The 15,468-nt window shown below is 42.5% G+C and overlaps 1 protein-coding gene across 4 annotated transcripts in view; it reads right to left on the reverse strand.

Annotated features, from left to right (window-relative positions):
• The window catches only part of LOC122768544 (chemokine-like protein TAFA-1), a 148,159-nt gene that overhangs the window by 34,666 nt on the left and 98,025 nt on the right, over nt 1-15,468 (reverse strand). The gene's annotated exons all lie outside the window — the stretch shown is intronic.

Raw genomic sequence — 15,468 nt, forward strand, 5'->3', positions numbered from 1 at the left:
AAAGAGGTCATTATTTCATTCAGAAAACAAGTTCTGGCTCCTGTGAGTCGCTGCGATTTCACTCATACGTAGAATAAAGGTAGTTTCCCTATGTTGACTTTAACCTGTGATGTCACAGGAAGTAGAAAGATCGATTAGGTTCTTCTGGACATAAATGTGTTTAAAAAGGCTTTATTGTTTTATTATGTAGTTATTTCTTTGATTTAAATCTTCACTTCCACAGTTTATTCCACAACTGTATCGCTCAGTTATTCCTGTTTGTCTTCCAATCAAAATCATCACATCTTACAGAATTTTAACTGATGTTTGAGTGAGATGTGTCCTTTTTATTATTATTATACAGCAAACTAAGGTCATATATTATGTATTATTCCGTCTATAACCCACGACCATTCATGGTCTTGCTGGTTGAACACAAAAACATGAACACACGTGAATATACAGTACTTATTTAAAACACAAGGACATGCTGAGAGCAAATGAAAGTGTCAGATAACTCAGCGCAGAGAAAACACAGTGGAATGTGACTGTTCGCTTTTCCTGATTTTCAAATGAGAGATTTAATTTAATTTAATTTATTGAAGAATAATGTTATCAGCACTGATTTAATACAACAGAATGCATAACATTAAGCATTGAAATGGTAAAATAAGTCCAACATATTTATATTATTCTAGGATGATAAACTGTATCCACGCGTCTTCTGAGAAAGATTGGTGACCTCTGACATCGTGAGTAAGAGTTTGACTGAACACTTAGCTCATTATTATCTGTGCACACAGTGTCGATGCAAATGTATTTCTCTTGTGTTTGCATTTGTGTGATTGACACGTCGCGAGGAGCTGTGTCGGGCGCAGAATACACTCGAAACGACTGAAAGACTCCAAACAACACCTGAATATGAATGAAAGAGGAGGAACACCTGGACGAGTCCTGCTGAGACACGTGTCCTCACTCCACACCCATCAGTCCACCGTGAGGACCACATATCAACCTGTTCCACTATGAGCCGTGATATCTTTCAAACGTGAGTCAGATACCTGGACGCCGCGAGACTGTCATGGCTGACAGAATGAAGAGAAAAGAGCAGAATAGAAAATAATAAAGTAGAGAAAAAAAGAGTAGACAAAATAGAAAGAATAGATCTTTATAATCCCAGAGTGGTGAGTTGTTGTCGTCATACAGGCGGATAACAATAAACTCACAGACAAAAATGAATCAAATGTGCAATAATTCAAATCATTGAAGGATAAAAATAAGAATCAATTATAAACAACAATACAAACTCGCTATAGTATAAAATCCCAATTTCTTTCAAAGGGCCAATAAAAAGAAAAATGATTAAAAAAGGGCCATAAAAGAACTCTTTCAACTTTCTTAAATCTTTTGTCCTGCATGTTATTAATAATATTATTATTATTTTATATTCAAGCCAAATGAGTGGTTAACTAGTGCCTGTGAGCGTGCGTTGCTCAAGGGCTCTACAGCGTCAAACACCGTGTTTTATTCACAGAAATGGTTTTGTCTTTGTTTTGTCTCAGCAGCTCTCAGGTGTTTCTCTGTGACGCGTCTGGATTCATCCACTCACGCTGACACATGAGCTGTGCAGCGCGAGGGGTGAGGGGGCGGAGTCTAAATAAGTCCAGGGAAAAGAGAAGGAGACGCGAGCCGACGCCGGGCGGCGCCCAGGAGAGCGAGAGAAGGTGACGGAGACAGGGACAACGTGAAGTGAGAAAGACAGGCAGAGAGAGACAGGCAGAGAGAGAGAGACAGACAGAGAGAGACAGAGCTAGAGGACAAGGTGTGTCTGGCTGCCAGGGACCGGCCATGCCAGTGAGTAATGAGGGAGCACCTGGAAGTGCCCCCTTCACACAATTATAAAGCGAGGGGCTAATGCAGTCAGCGGAGCTGCAGGAGAGAGGCCCTCCATCACCACGCTCCCCTCTCCCTGAGCCCCAGGAAAAACTCTTTATCTTCCTGTGACAGCCCCTGCAACACACACACACACACACACACCGCCATCCAACAATTACACTGGAGCTCATCCCAGGACAGAGACCAGAGGAGGCCAGAGGAGGCCAGAGGAGAGGAGAGGAGGGGAGAGAGGAGAGGAGAGGGAGAGGAGGGAGGCCAGAGGGAGAGGAGGCCAGGCGAGAGGAGGCCAGAGAGAGGAGGAGGGAGGGAGAGGGGAGGAGGGAGGAGGGGGAGGAGAGGGAGGAGGGAGGAGGGGGAGGGAGGGAGAGGAGGGGAGAGGGAGGAGGGCCAGAGGGAGAGGGGAGGGAGGGAGAGAGGAGGGGAGAGGGAGGAGGGAGGAGGGAGAGGGAGGAGGAGAGAGGAGAGGAGAGGAGGAGGAGGAGGGAGGAGAGGGAGAGGGAGGAGGGAGGAGGAGAGGAGGGAGAGAGAGGGAGGAGGACCAGAGGGAGGCCAGAGGAGGCCAGGAGGCCAGAGGAGGCCAGAGGAGGAGAGAGAGGAGGCCAGAGGAGAGAGGAGAGGGAGAGGGAGAGGAGGGAGAGGAGAGAGGAGAGGAGGAGAGGGAGACCAGAGGAGCCAGAGGGAGGCCAAGAGAGGCCAGAGGAGGCCACGAGGAGAGGGAGGAGAGAGGGAGGGAGGAGGGAGAGAGGAGGAGAGAGAGAGGGGAGAGGAGAGGAGGGGGAGAGGAGGGAGGGAGAGAGAGACGAGGGAGGAGGGAGGGAGGGAGAGAGGGAGGGAGGAGGGAGAGGAGGGAGGAGAGACCCAGGGGCGAGGTAGGAGAGGGAGGAGAGCCAGAGGAGGCAGAGAGAGGCCAGAGGAGGAGGAGGCCAGAGAGGAGAGGAGGAGGCCAGAGGCCGAGGGAGGCCAGAGGAGGAGAGGAGAGGAGAGGAGAGGAGGGAGGAGGAGGGAGAGGGAGAGGGAGAGGAGGAGGAGAGGGGAGGGAGGAGGAGAGGGAGGGAGGAGGAGAGGAGGAGGGAGGAGGAGGAGGGAGGAGGAGGGGAGGCGAGCAGACATCCTTTCTCATCATTTGGAGGGGAGAGGAGCAGACCTTTTACCTTCGTCTCATCCTTTAATAATCTAAATATGACTTTAAAGAACACGTAGAAGAATCAATCCAATTCTGTCCTTATTTTACAAGATTAAAAGCAAGACTGGTAAATGAGATGACATGTCATACTTCAGATATTAAAAGAACTACAGAAAACAAAATCCTCGAAATCATCTTGTAATATTAACAAGAATAATAATAATAACAATAATAATAATGATAATGATAACAATACCTCTGAACACACGTGTGTCCTTGTGCCTTTCATCTCGTTTCTTTTGCTGAGACAAAATGTCCAACCAGAAACCATGTGTGTGCGCGATGTCCTGCTGAGGCCTAAAAACATTGTATCTTCTACGGCCACACCCACATGGGAAAAGGGAACAACAATGTAAACAATCTTTTGTTTTGTCGAAAAAGGCTGTAGTACATATGCCAGGCCTGTGAGTGGTGCTGTGACGCGACACCAAACACATTACAAGAATGACAGAATGATCTGGAAACTTTGTGAATGTGTCGCTCTATTTAGTTTGACCTTCACAACTTTTTCAACGACAAATGTAGCCACTTTCTGGTGGTAGAGGTGATGAAGAGTGAGCTTCATCCATCTGTACAACACCATGACAACACCGAGTCACAGACAACCACGAGCTCGTCTGTTCATCCAAGTAAATATAGAGTCTGTAAAAAGTGGTTTGGTTTTCTTCTGCCTTTATTTTTGACGCTTGTTTTTCTTCTTCACGCCCGTGTCTGAGGTCCGAGGTCCGAGGACAGGACCTGGTCCTGGTCATATCTGGTGTCGGTAACAGGTGAATGACCGTGAATGTCAGAGAGAGAGGTGGGACTATGACATCATGGCGTCATTTTTAGATTAGCGCGACTAGCAGTGTCACCATTGTCCAAATCTTTGCTTAGTCTCGGATCATGTCGTGATAACTCTTTTAAACTTTTTAACGTAGTTGTGCTACAGTGGCTACAGACACAACGCTGGGTTTTTTTTGGTTAAAAAGGTCGAAATCGGGACGTTTTGATTCATATTTGATTTCTAATCGTGATCGTGACACACGTATCTAAAATATACAGGTTCAGGGCTTTTCCGTGTTTGCATGTGGTCGCTCCCTGAAACCTCTGCTACACCTTTAAGCCGCCGCTGCAGCAGAAGAGACCGGAGGCCACGTCACATCCCATCTTGTTTGTGTCTCACTCCACTGAAACCAGGTTTTAAACAGGACTTCCTGCTTCCACTGCCATGGCAACAACACACTGTGTGTGTGTGTGTGTGTGTGTGTGTGTGCGTGTGTGTGTGTTGCTCTCGCTGGGTTTGGTTGTGCAAATGTTTGGAATGGCTCGGGGTCATGAACGACCACACTGAGTTCCCAGGAACAGCTTTCTCCTCCCCGTGCACGTCGTCACTGTCTGCACTGGTCAGACCAAAGGCAAACACTCGCTGGACACCCTGCTGGACCTCCATGTCGTGCAGTATTCATGTCTCTCCCTCTCTCCCCCTCTCCCCCTCTCCCTCTCGCTCTCTTGGAGCTTGTTGTTTGATATTTAAAACCCACAAACCCACAGCTTCCTGACCTGCAGACACTCACTTTCAAGTCGGAGCGAATCTCCTGAATAAGTTACGTCACAGGAAACTCCATCAGACTCATTGGCCCGAGTTCTGGTTCTAAAATCACTAATAAATCAAGTTGAATTCATTTGTCAGAAACTTTATTTGACACCAGTTTCATTCGATATTTACTTTACACTTTAATTTAATTTAAAAATGTATCATTAATTTGCATGTTTGTACAAAAAAATGACATTTTACATGATTGAATATGAGCTTTCACAATTTCTTCTAGTCTAAGGAACTTGATCATGCTGCTTGTATGTTTAGTGTAGGGATTATTTTTTTATATATATAATAAGTCATTAAAATGCAGAGTGCAGTTTAAGCACTTTTGTGTGCTGTTATATTTGATCAGGTGCAGTTTAAAGAAGTTTTTTAGACTTCTTATTTTCTGTGAAATCTGGGTTGATTGTGTTCTGATAACGTGTTTTAGCCTGTTGTTGTTGTTTCACCTGTAGTTTTAGGTTCATCGATCGTTTGGAACATGCAAACAAGGCCCTTAAAACTTTCAAATGCATTTTATTGATGGAGCCTTTCAAAGACAAACATTTAAAGACGAGAAGACACTCAGTATTATGAAGGGTTTGTGGTCGAGAGTTCCAGAAACGGAACGTTTTGTCCTTTCCTTAGTTTCCCAAATGCAAACTTGCTTGCCACAGGTCCTTGAGATCCTTGAAAGTTTTTGAAACTGGCCCAAACAGACATGGGTCATTGAAAGTGCTTGAATTTCATGAAATTTCATCTACATTTTCTATATTTTTGGGGTTTTTCTTCGTATTGTACAGGGAAAATAAGTCTATTCCTTCTTTAGTTATTGGTACATTTGTGTTAAATGTTCTCTCTTTTGCTCACTTTTGATATGAATGTAACCAAAATATTAAAATATGAGTCTCAAACATCAAAGTTTTGGTGGCAGGTGGACATTAGCCGTGATCACCATCAACCATCTGCTGTGGGGAGGAGGCGGCGTGTAAATGGCTCCAGGATGAGTCCACTGGGCCACTCACACAAACTAACGGCCACTTGAACTCGTCGCCGCTCAGGTCGCGCTGCAAAGTCGCTCATGTACATTTTTATTTTGTATGTCCATGATGGATTTACACAGCGAGCGCTAACCGAGCGCAGTATGTTTTGATGGATGCAGTGCTCGGAGGCTGTCGGGCAGCTGAAGGGCTTAAAGCAAACCTGTGAAGATGGAGCGGCTCGCCGCGCTCTCTGGCCTCCGGTGACGCGGGGGTGAAGGGCATCGATGGCGACCATTGACTGGTCATTTTTCTCCCGCTGGCCCCGTAATGACAGCGAGGGGATGAGGTGATTATGTTTAAGGAAATCAATGCTTCATTGTTTTCGGGGCTCGGCCCGGCGGCCAATTAAGAGCCATTAATGAGGGGGAGGCTGCAAAATGTGGAGATTGATTGATTGATTGAGAGAGACGGAATGGGAGCTTGAGGTAAAAAAAAACAAAAGAAAAGAGTTTGACAAGAGCCATTATGAAATAAATGATAATTAAGAGGTAGACTAAGGCCTCTTAATTAGGGTTATTGCTTCCCCACTTCTAAAACCTACATTTTTATCACCAAAATAAGTGTATTTGACATTTTCTTTGAAGTCCTGGTTCATGTATTGAATTTATTTCTGCTTTCTTAGTTATAAATATACCGTACAAGTGGCGAAATGATGCAGATTGGAAATGTTTCACCCATTCATTAAGTATTAGGGCTGAACATTTCGTTGAAATTTGATTGAAATCGCAAAATGGCCTCCTGCAATTTTATTTTCAATTCAATTTTCAATATTTTTTTAAAGCCAAAGTGTGTCAAAATATTATTTTTGATGAATTATTGTCTCGATCTAAATAAATCGTATTTTATAGACTGAAGAGAACTTCTTTGTTTCTCACACATCTGCACAAATATCACAATAATGATGTGAAAATGACCGTCAAAATAATTTGTGCGTTGAATTCAGCAGAACTTCCTGAATGCTTCTGCTGCACACGGAGGAAAATGCATTCATTACTCTGCTGTTGTCTGTCACACTGAAAATGAGCCCGTGACGAGACAAACTCTTTTACTGTATGTGATGCTTCATCAGGGGGGAAATAAAATCCCTCCAGGATGAAGACTTTGTCCCGGGACAGGAACAGTCTGAGGAGTAATTACACTCCCTGAAGGAAGCGGAACACACGCACACGGAGAAGAAACTACAACATATTCATATATTCCATGGTATTGTTAACACACACACACACAAGCTACATTAACACAGATTATTAAATCTGATTATTAAAGCTTCTCTCTGTTTCTGTTACACAAAGAAACAATGAAACACAAAGACTTAAATGAGGTTCATTAATTAATGCTGCCGCATGTTAACAAGCGATCACAAGTAAAATCCAAATTTCATAAAGTAAGTTTCAATTAAAACAGCCGCCTGGTGCTTTCACTTACACCTACAACAATAACAACAATAATAACTAACGACCAGTGAAGGAAAAGATTCATCATTTGTCAGTTCAGACCAAAGTATGGAAGCCCATTTCCACCAGAAAATATAATATAATATGTCTTAAATATCCTCAAAGTAAGTTGAAATGATGAGATAAGAAGTCATAATTATGAGATAAAAGTGGAAATTAAGAGATAAAAAAGTCAAACATCACACTTTTTACTTCATGATTATGAATTTTCAACTTTCTACTTACTTACATATAAATATTTTTATTATCAAGGCTGTTCTACCCCTTTTTTCTGGGGGAAATGGGCTTCCATACAAAAGAGCTATTTAGAATAGAAGTAAGAATGAGGACACGTGTGTGTGTGTGTGAGAGTGAGGCCACAGCTGCAATCGTCTGATCTGCTCGGGGTCGCCGTCTTGTTTCCGTGACAACTACGAGCGCCCGGTCAGTCAGCAGACATGAGACCATGAAGGAACATAAGGTCGAAAACAACAAGCGTCAGATAGTGAAAACACGGCCTTGAGCTCATACTGTGACTGACATCAAGCTGAAACATTTGTTCTCTTTATTATTTATCTGAAAAACATGCGATTGTACACAGACAAAAAAGAAAGTTCTTTTAACTAAATTTACCAAGTTATATAAAGGAAACTTGCTTCCTTCAGTTTGAATGATTTTGACAATTGCAGTGATATTGTTGTAAGTTTGTGAACCTTTCCTCCGCGTTGTGTTGACGTGCTGATGATTTAGCCCTCGATGAACTCTCTGATCATCGTCAAAGCGGTTCCAGGACAATCTGCCCTTGTGCGGTGCAGACGTCACATGACTGGGTTTGTTTACGCGGCGCGGCCGTGTCCTTGGAAACGTGTCTAATGGTCACATTAACAACAGATCTGTTCAGTGTACAGGATGTAGGTCACGATAGTTCCACAGTAAAAAAATATTAAGTCAATCTCACTGCAATTGACCTTTATTGTCCCTCGAGGGGGAAATATGGTTAAAAAGATAATATGAGATAAAAAGTTATAATTATGAGATAAAAAGTCATAATTATGAGATAAAAAGTCACAATTATGAGATAAAAAGTCATAATTTTAAGATAAAAAGTCATAATTATGAGATAAAAAGTCATAATTATGAGATAAAAGTCATAAATTATAGATATCATTATGAGATAAAAAGTCATAATTATGAGATAAAAAGTCATAATTATGAATTATGAGATAAAAGTCACAATTATGAGATAAAAGTCATAATTTTAAGATAAAAGTCATAATTATGAGATAAAGTCAGTCAATTATGAGATAAAAGTCATAATTATAAATAAAAAGTCATAATTATGAGATAAAAAGTCATAATTATAAATAAAAAGTCATAATTATGAGATAAAAGTCATAATTATGAGATACAAAGTCATAATTATGACATACAAAGTCATAATTATAAGATAAAAGTCAGAATTATGTGATAAAAAGTCATAATTATGAGATAAAAGTCATAATTATGAGATAAAAGTCTTAATTATGAGATGTGCACATGTGGCTCAACAGCAATGTTTGAGGATATTTTTAGTTTTTCCTCTTTTTCTTTCTTCTTTTTTGTTCTTGCTCTGTGAGACTCCCAGCTGAGCGTTTCTTTTTTAAAAACCTGAGTTTGCCTCACACGAGAGGAGATTCCCCCGGTCGACTCGCTCGGTCATAGAATATCAAACATGTTTAATACATGCGTCTGATGATGTTAAACTCACGCCCGTTAATCCCTCAAACTTCAGGATTTATTTGGCCACATAATCTGTTCAAATCTGAAGACATCCATGATCGTCGGAATTATCCTGGAGTGTGGAGCAGACGTAACAAATAAAAGGACTGGAGTGCTAAGTGATTGCCTCCCGATAACAACGTCACCACCGACGGAACATCAACAACTGCAGTCATGAAGCCACAGACTGACGCCACAGTCCGTCCCTCCTCCTTTGTGGCTTTGCTGCTGTGTTCCTGACAGTTCTCCTCCGTCGCCATGGCTCCTAATTGTCGCTCTCAGGATTCCAGATCCCGCTGTCGCTGAATGGGAATTCCACTCTTTGAGTTTCTGGGATGTTTAAAAGAAGGAACATGCTGCACGGCTGTTTGACAGACTGAGACTCTCACAGTCACTCTTTTCTTTTTAAAACCTTTCATGAAGTGACAGATTGTCCGTTGAAGTTGGTTTAGTTCTGTCACTGTGTTGCATAATAGAAAAAACCCACTTTTTAAGTCTCGCACAGCTGGAAACGTGACGACGAAGCGGCGACTGACTGAAAAGTTGTCACATGTGTCCAAGACTTGGAAAACAGGCGCCGCTCTGTTTGTCTCCATTAGCTTCATGTTTGTCAGATTTGAGGGAAGAAGAAAGAAGGACATTAATGACGAGTTTGACGAGCGCTCCCCTCTGCATATGTTTCTTTAATGACTTTCATGACTTAAACATTATTAGGATGATGTTTAAACGCGTTACAGAACGCCGCCGCCTCAGAGGCTGTGCCGGCCGACCACTGTTCATGTCCCTCCCTTTGGCAACGCATACAGTTTTATATGTTTTATCAAAAATAACACACAACTGCCATTTAGCGCTCAAGTTCCTCTACGTCTGTAACGGGAGTGCATGTTTTAAACGAGTGCGTGTGGAGAGAGAGGAATCCCAGGAAGGAGCAGAATTAGACGTCGGTGCTGTATTTTCATGATGGAGCGCACGACTCCTGCTAATGCTCTCTGAACCTAATCTCATCCAGTGTGGCGTTGTTCAGCTTTGCATCTCGCAAGAAAATAATAAATGAAACTAAATGAAAATGCAGCCTAGGCTTTATAGGACGAGAATATCTCTCTCTTATTTTATTTTATTTCTTACAAAAGTCCAAACCCTGAAGCATCAAGTGTTTCCCACACACACACACACACACTTAGTTCTGGCAGTTAAAGCATGTGGGCCATATCATTCATATATATATATATATATATATATATATATATATATATATATATATATATATATATATATATATATATATATATGTATATATATATATAAGTATCATATATCATTTGATCCAAAACCACCGCGATAATGAAGTGACAAAGCAGCATAATTGAATTTAGTGTGGACTGTGGATCAGCCGATTTAACACAGAGTGTCCAAAACAGTGAAAAAGACTGAAGCGCAGATCAGAAAATGAACATTTTCATTCGACTCCGTTCCTAAATATGCTCCACTAAACACAAGGCGACACGTTTTAAAAGAGAGATGTGACGAGGTCTGAGGAGCACTCTGGTTTTTGAAATGACGGCAACGATAAATCAGCACAAATGTCGTCGTTAAGAAAAGGTCGCGATATCCGGGTTTACAGGAGTTACGGCACCTCGAATTTAGAACAGAGAAATAATAGAGGTTCACATAACTATTAAAAAAACAGCAGTATCAAAACATCAGTGGGGAACCTTCAACCTTCCTAACATTCATTCTGAACCAAAGAATATGAGTATTAAATAATATATACATATATGTATATATACACATATATGTATATATGTACATACATCTATGTATATATGTATGTACATACATCTATGTGCACATGAGAGATAGTGAAAGTATTGCAGGGTTACAGTGTGCAGGAGCAGCTTCGAGATGCATTCAAGAAACCACGTAAACTCCATCACTCCTGCAAACAAACCAAAGTCCAGTAAATAAATATGAACTCTGTGATGACAGTTCCAACATGACACATCTTTTTTCCGACACCGTGACGGAATCGACTTCCAATAATGAAGTCGCGCCGACCCCTGATGTAAACAAAACCTGTAACATCATTTAAAATGACTTTATAAAAGACAGATGGAATGAGCATCACGGGCTCAGTGGAAATCTAAGATGGAATCAGGCTCAAAGCAGCGATACTGGGCTTCACTGAGGACAGCATCATAAAACAAGCTGGTAAATATGTTGCTGAGCTGAGGTGTTTACATGTGTCAACACCGCCGCGCACCGCTCTCCTCTGCACCGCTCTCCCTCCACTAAGCCACTGAGCCTCGGCCACTTGTTCTCACTCGTCTGTTTCTCCCCCTCAGAGCCAACTCTTGCCAATGAATAATAAAAAGCCGCCTGAAGGAAGAGGCTTTCACAGGAGTTGATACCATTCACTGCTAAATGCCTCTAAAGAAACTGGGAGGAAAGACGGCTATTTATCTAATGTGAAAAGACTTTGACAAGTGCAGTCACGTATGAACGCGGACGCTGCAGAGACTCGGCGTTAACCTCAAGCCCGTCATTACTCCGCTGCTGGGACCAGCCAGAGTTAAGGCTGCGGGCTGGTTCCTCACTGACCCTGATGTGGCCGGGACTTCACTTTCCTCCGAGGCAGCATCTCTGCACAGTAATGGGAGGAGACAAACACGGGGACACAGTAGCCGTGGTATCGCCTGCAGCAGCCGCAGACCTAAAGGAAGGAAGGAAGAAAAAGACACTCCAGAGCTGGAGCTGCTGACTGACAGGAACCACTGACCCAGCTCCACTGGAGTCACACAAATCAATGTTGTTTTTCCACTCCCTTGCTATGGCTTCCCTCTGAATATGGCTCTACTTAAAGAATACGGACGACAGAGGCTCCAGCTTTAAGAAACCTGACCTTCCTCCGATATTCCACCTAAATTTGAGCCATTCTTCAACTTTCCATGAGCAAAAATGATGTTTTTCATCTTTTTTTTTGCCTCAAGAACTCAGAAGACCTTTTTATACAAAGCAGCATCAGAGTGGACGTTTAAAGGAATATTTCACCGTCTATTAAAACTGGGTCATTTATGTGAAATAAACGTGAAATAATATTTGAAGCCAGTGCCTTCTTGGCCTTCTTTATTATGAATTAAAATGAATTAATAGTAATTAGTAGTTTTGGCTCATGTAGATGAACGACAACAACAACAACTCCCAGAATGCATTGCAAGAGTCTCGCTGTCACAAGCTTCAAACAGAGAGTGCTCATTGTGTGTAAAACACACAAATCCCAGCGAGGAATTAAATATATAAGAAATATAAAAATACAAAAGAAAACGATCTTTATCAGAGAAAAAACTGAGGGATTTATAAAAAAGACTTCTGCTCTTCTAGAAACACAGAGCCACGTGCAAACTGGTGACGTATTCCTTTATGTGGAACTGTGAAGCCACTCTCACCGCGTTCCGTAACTTTGACCCCGTTATACAAAGCTGTCTTTGTCTCTTGCGTTCACTCAGGTTTTTTGTGTTAAATAAGAGCAGTTAAAGCATTAAAGCATTGCTGGTAATGGTCTTGACATCTTTTAACATGTAATTCCATTAGTAAGAATAAAGAATGCGAGGCGCTGCCGGGCCCCGCGGCCCCGTGGCCCCGCTCGATTCTTAATCACCTGTATGGGTTTCCTCTCACGGGCCTGTGTGACTCCACCGCTCACATCTTTATGGTTATTAAAGTTAACGATTGCCGCGTGCCTCATTTGCCGAGGCTCTATCAAACCAGCTCAGCACCATGAAATTACCCCGTCCAGAGGGAGCCGCGTGACAAACTGGATTAAGAAGTTCTCTGTAATAGCCCGGCATATATAACTCTCCGTGTCATGGACTCAGCCCACCAGGAAAACACCATCATCAGCCTGGTGAAGAGGCGACGGCGGCGGCTGACAAACGTCACCGCCTACACGTCAATCACGAGTATCCCAAAGTAAAAGCATGGAGGCCAAAAAAAAAACAACGGTAATACGACTGAAAAAACATTAAAGAACGTCAAAAAAAAAAAACGCAAAAAAGTGGCGGACGGTGTCAACAGGTGAAGAACATTTGTTTTTAACCGCCATTAAAATCACGGAAGAAAAGCGAGTCAGCCGAGTAAATGAAGCTTGTCAATGACCCGGGGAACAAAGGGAAGTTCAGGGAAGTGAGCAGGTGAAAACAGCACTTTGAAGAAAACACATTAAAAGTTTTTAAGAAGTTACCTTTTAAAAGATGAATGGAAAAAGGCTTAGGTGATTATGGTAATTGTATGCAGGATGTAACCTACTTACAGTGGTACGGTCTTTCAGGTGTAAGCAGAACTCTGCTGGATATCTCCGTTTGTAATAATCACATTTATATTCCTGCAAGGATTCATTCCTCTTTAAATGTGGGATCAAAATAAAACAAGAAAAAGTTTCTGCAGCAAATACGAAATGTACTGTACGCTGTCACATGATTTTACAGCCAGTGTGTGTGTGTGTGTGTGTGTGTCACTGCAGTACAGTACAGTGGGTGTCACCTGACCTCTATCCAGTGCCCATGCGACACAGGTCAGTGCGCCCTCTAAATGAGCGTCTGCTGGTGAAATGAGCGACTAAACTGTGCGTTCAAAAACACTCACACGCCTTCTAGAACAGGACCGTGGAGCAGCCTTTGAAGAGAAGAAAGAACAGAGACGTTCCATGAAGGGAAAAACAATGGGATGCTGCACAAGGCCTGGAAAACGGCCAGAATACAACAGTGAGATTTTCTTTCTTAATAAAAGAGAAACAAATAAAGTAAAAGCAGGTCAAGTGTTTGACCACTGAAATCTAAACACGATTCAGCCGGACCGGCTTTTTCCGCATACTGTGAATTGAATGAGAATAAAGTGGTAGCCATAAAAATGGTATCTCCAAAACTGTAGGGGGAGCTCCGTAGAGAAATGGGAGGAAAGAGTGACCAAACTTCACACTGGAATAATCATGCGATCAGTAGCTGGTCTTTGAAACAGAAGAATCTCGTTTCAGGCCCAGTTATTATAAATTCTGAGATTCTGTAGAAGTTTTTGCTGCATTTGTTCGTCACCGTCAAGTGAAAAACAACAAAACTAGAGAACAGTTGAAGCTGAGCTGCTACGGGAATACGAAAATCACTTAAGGCGATAAACAGCTGATTCTGAACGGACTATAGTGACACGGTCTAATCTTAATGTCGTTGTATCACACAAATGGCCGCGGCTTCTTTCTGCTAAAAGTGAATCAAGCTTTTGAACGGTGATTTATTGCCATTTATTGTAGGAGTACAAACAGACTTCATCACATCAAACTAGTGTCCATGGTTACCATCGTCTTCACTGAATCATCTTCAATGTAACGGCTGAAACACTCGTCTCGATACACATTATTTTTTGAGTGCACTCCTGTCTGCTCCTCTGGCCAATTCAGACTATTGTGTGACACGCAGAGTGACACAGTGTGACACACAGAGTGACACAGAGTGACACAGTGTGACACAGAGTGACAAAGAGTGACACAGAGTGACAAAGAGTGACACAGTGTGACACAGAGTGACTCAGTGTGACACAGAGTGACAAAGAGTGACACAGTGTGACACAGAGTGACACAGTGTGACACAGAGTGACACACAGAGTGACACAGTGTGACACACAGAGTGACACACAGAGTGACACACAGAGTGACACTGTGTGACACAGAGTGACTCAGTGTGACACAGTGTGACAAAGAGTGACACAGAGTGACACAGTGTGACACAGAGTGACACACAGAGTGACACAGTGTGACACACGGAGTGACACACAGAGTGACACTGTGTGACACAGAGTGACTCAGTGTGACACAGAGTGACTCAGTGTGACACAGAGTGATATGGTGTGACACAGAGTGACACACAGAGTGACACTGTGTGACACAGAGTGACTCAGTGTGACACAGTGTGACACAGCAGAGGGAGGTTTTGATTCATGGTGGCTGTCTCCACTGGTGATCACATCTGTGTGTGTGTGTGTGTGTGTGTGTGGGATCTGCAACAACATGTCACTCTTACAGGTTCAGGCGAGGTCTGTCTGGATTACACACCATGCATTATCTGACATGCATAATGCATCTGCAGGCACTTAACATCAAATTATAGATGCATGCAAAAAAATTCCCAGAGCACTGCGAGAGAGAGTGAGAGAGAGAGAGAGAGGGAGAGAGAGAGAGAGAGAGTGAGAGAGAGAGAGGGTGAGGGCACTTTGCTGTGTAAATAATCTGCGTAGTCTTTGTAAAGCCGAGCGATCTGGGAGTTGCATGATTTTGCATCACGGTGACACGTGTCACAAGAAGTCTGTTGCTGTGCTCTTATTATTTATCTATGAGCTGTCTCATAAAGTCTTCCAGACACAAACAGCTGTTTAAATTCACGAGGACACATGCTGTGCAAGCGCGTCAGTTTGAAATTTAAAGGAACTATACGTTAAATATATATATATATATATTATAAGTCAGAACTTCACTGAAAAATGTATTTGCAAAACACAAACTTTGTTAAAGTAAAGACAGCTCGTAGCACTTCACCAACACTCAGGTCTCCAGTTGGTCTTAGACCGAGCTCCAGC

This window comes from Solea senegalensis, linkage group LG4 (genome assembly GCF_019176455.1).
Source record: "Solea senegalensis isolate Sse05_10M linkage group LG4, IFAPA_SoseM_1, whole genome shotgun sequence".
NCBI lineage: Eukaryota > Metazoa > Chordata > Actinopteri > Pleuronectiformes > Soleidae > Solea > Solea senegalensis.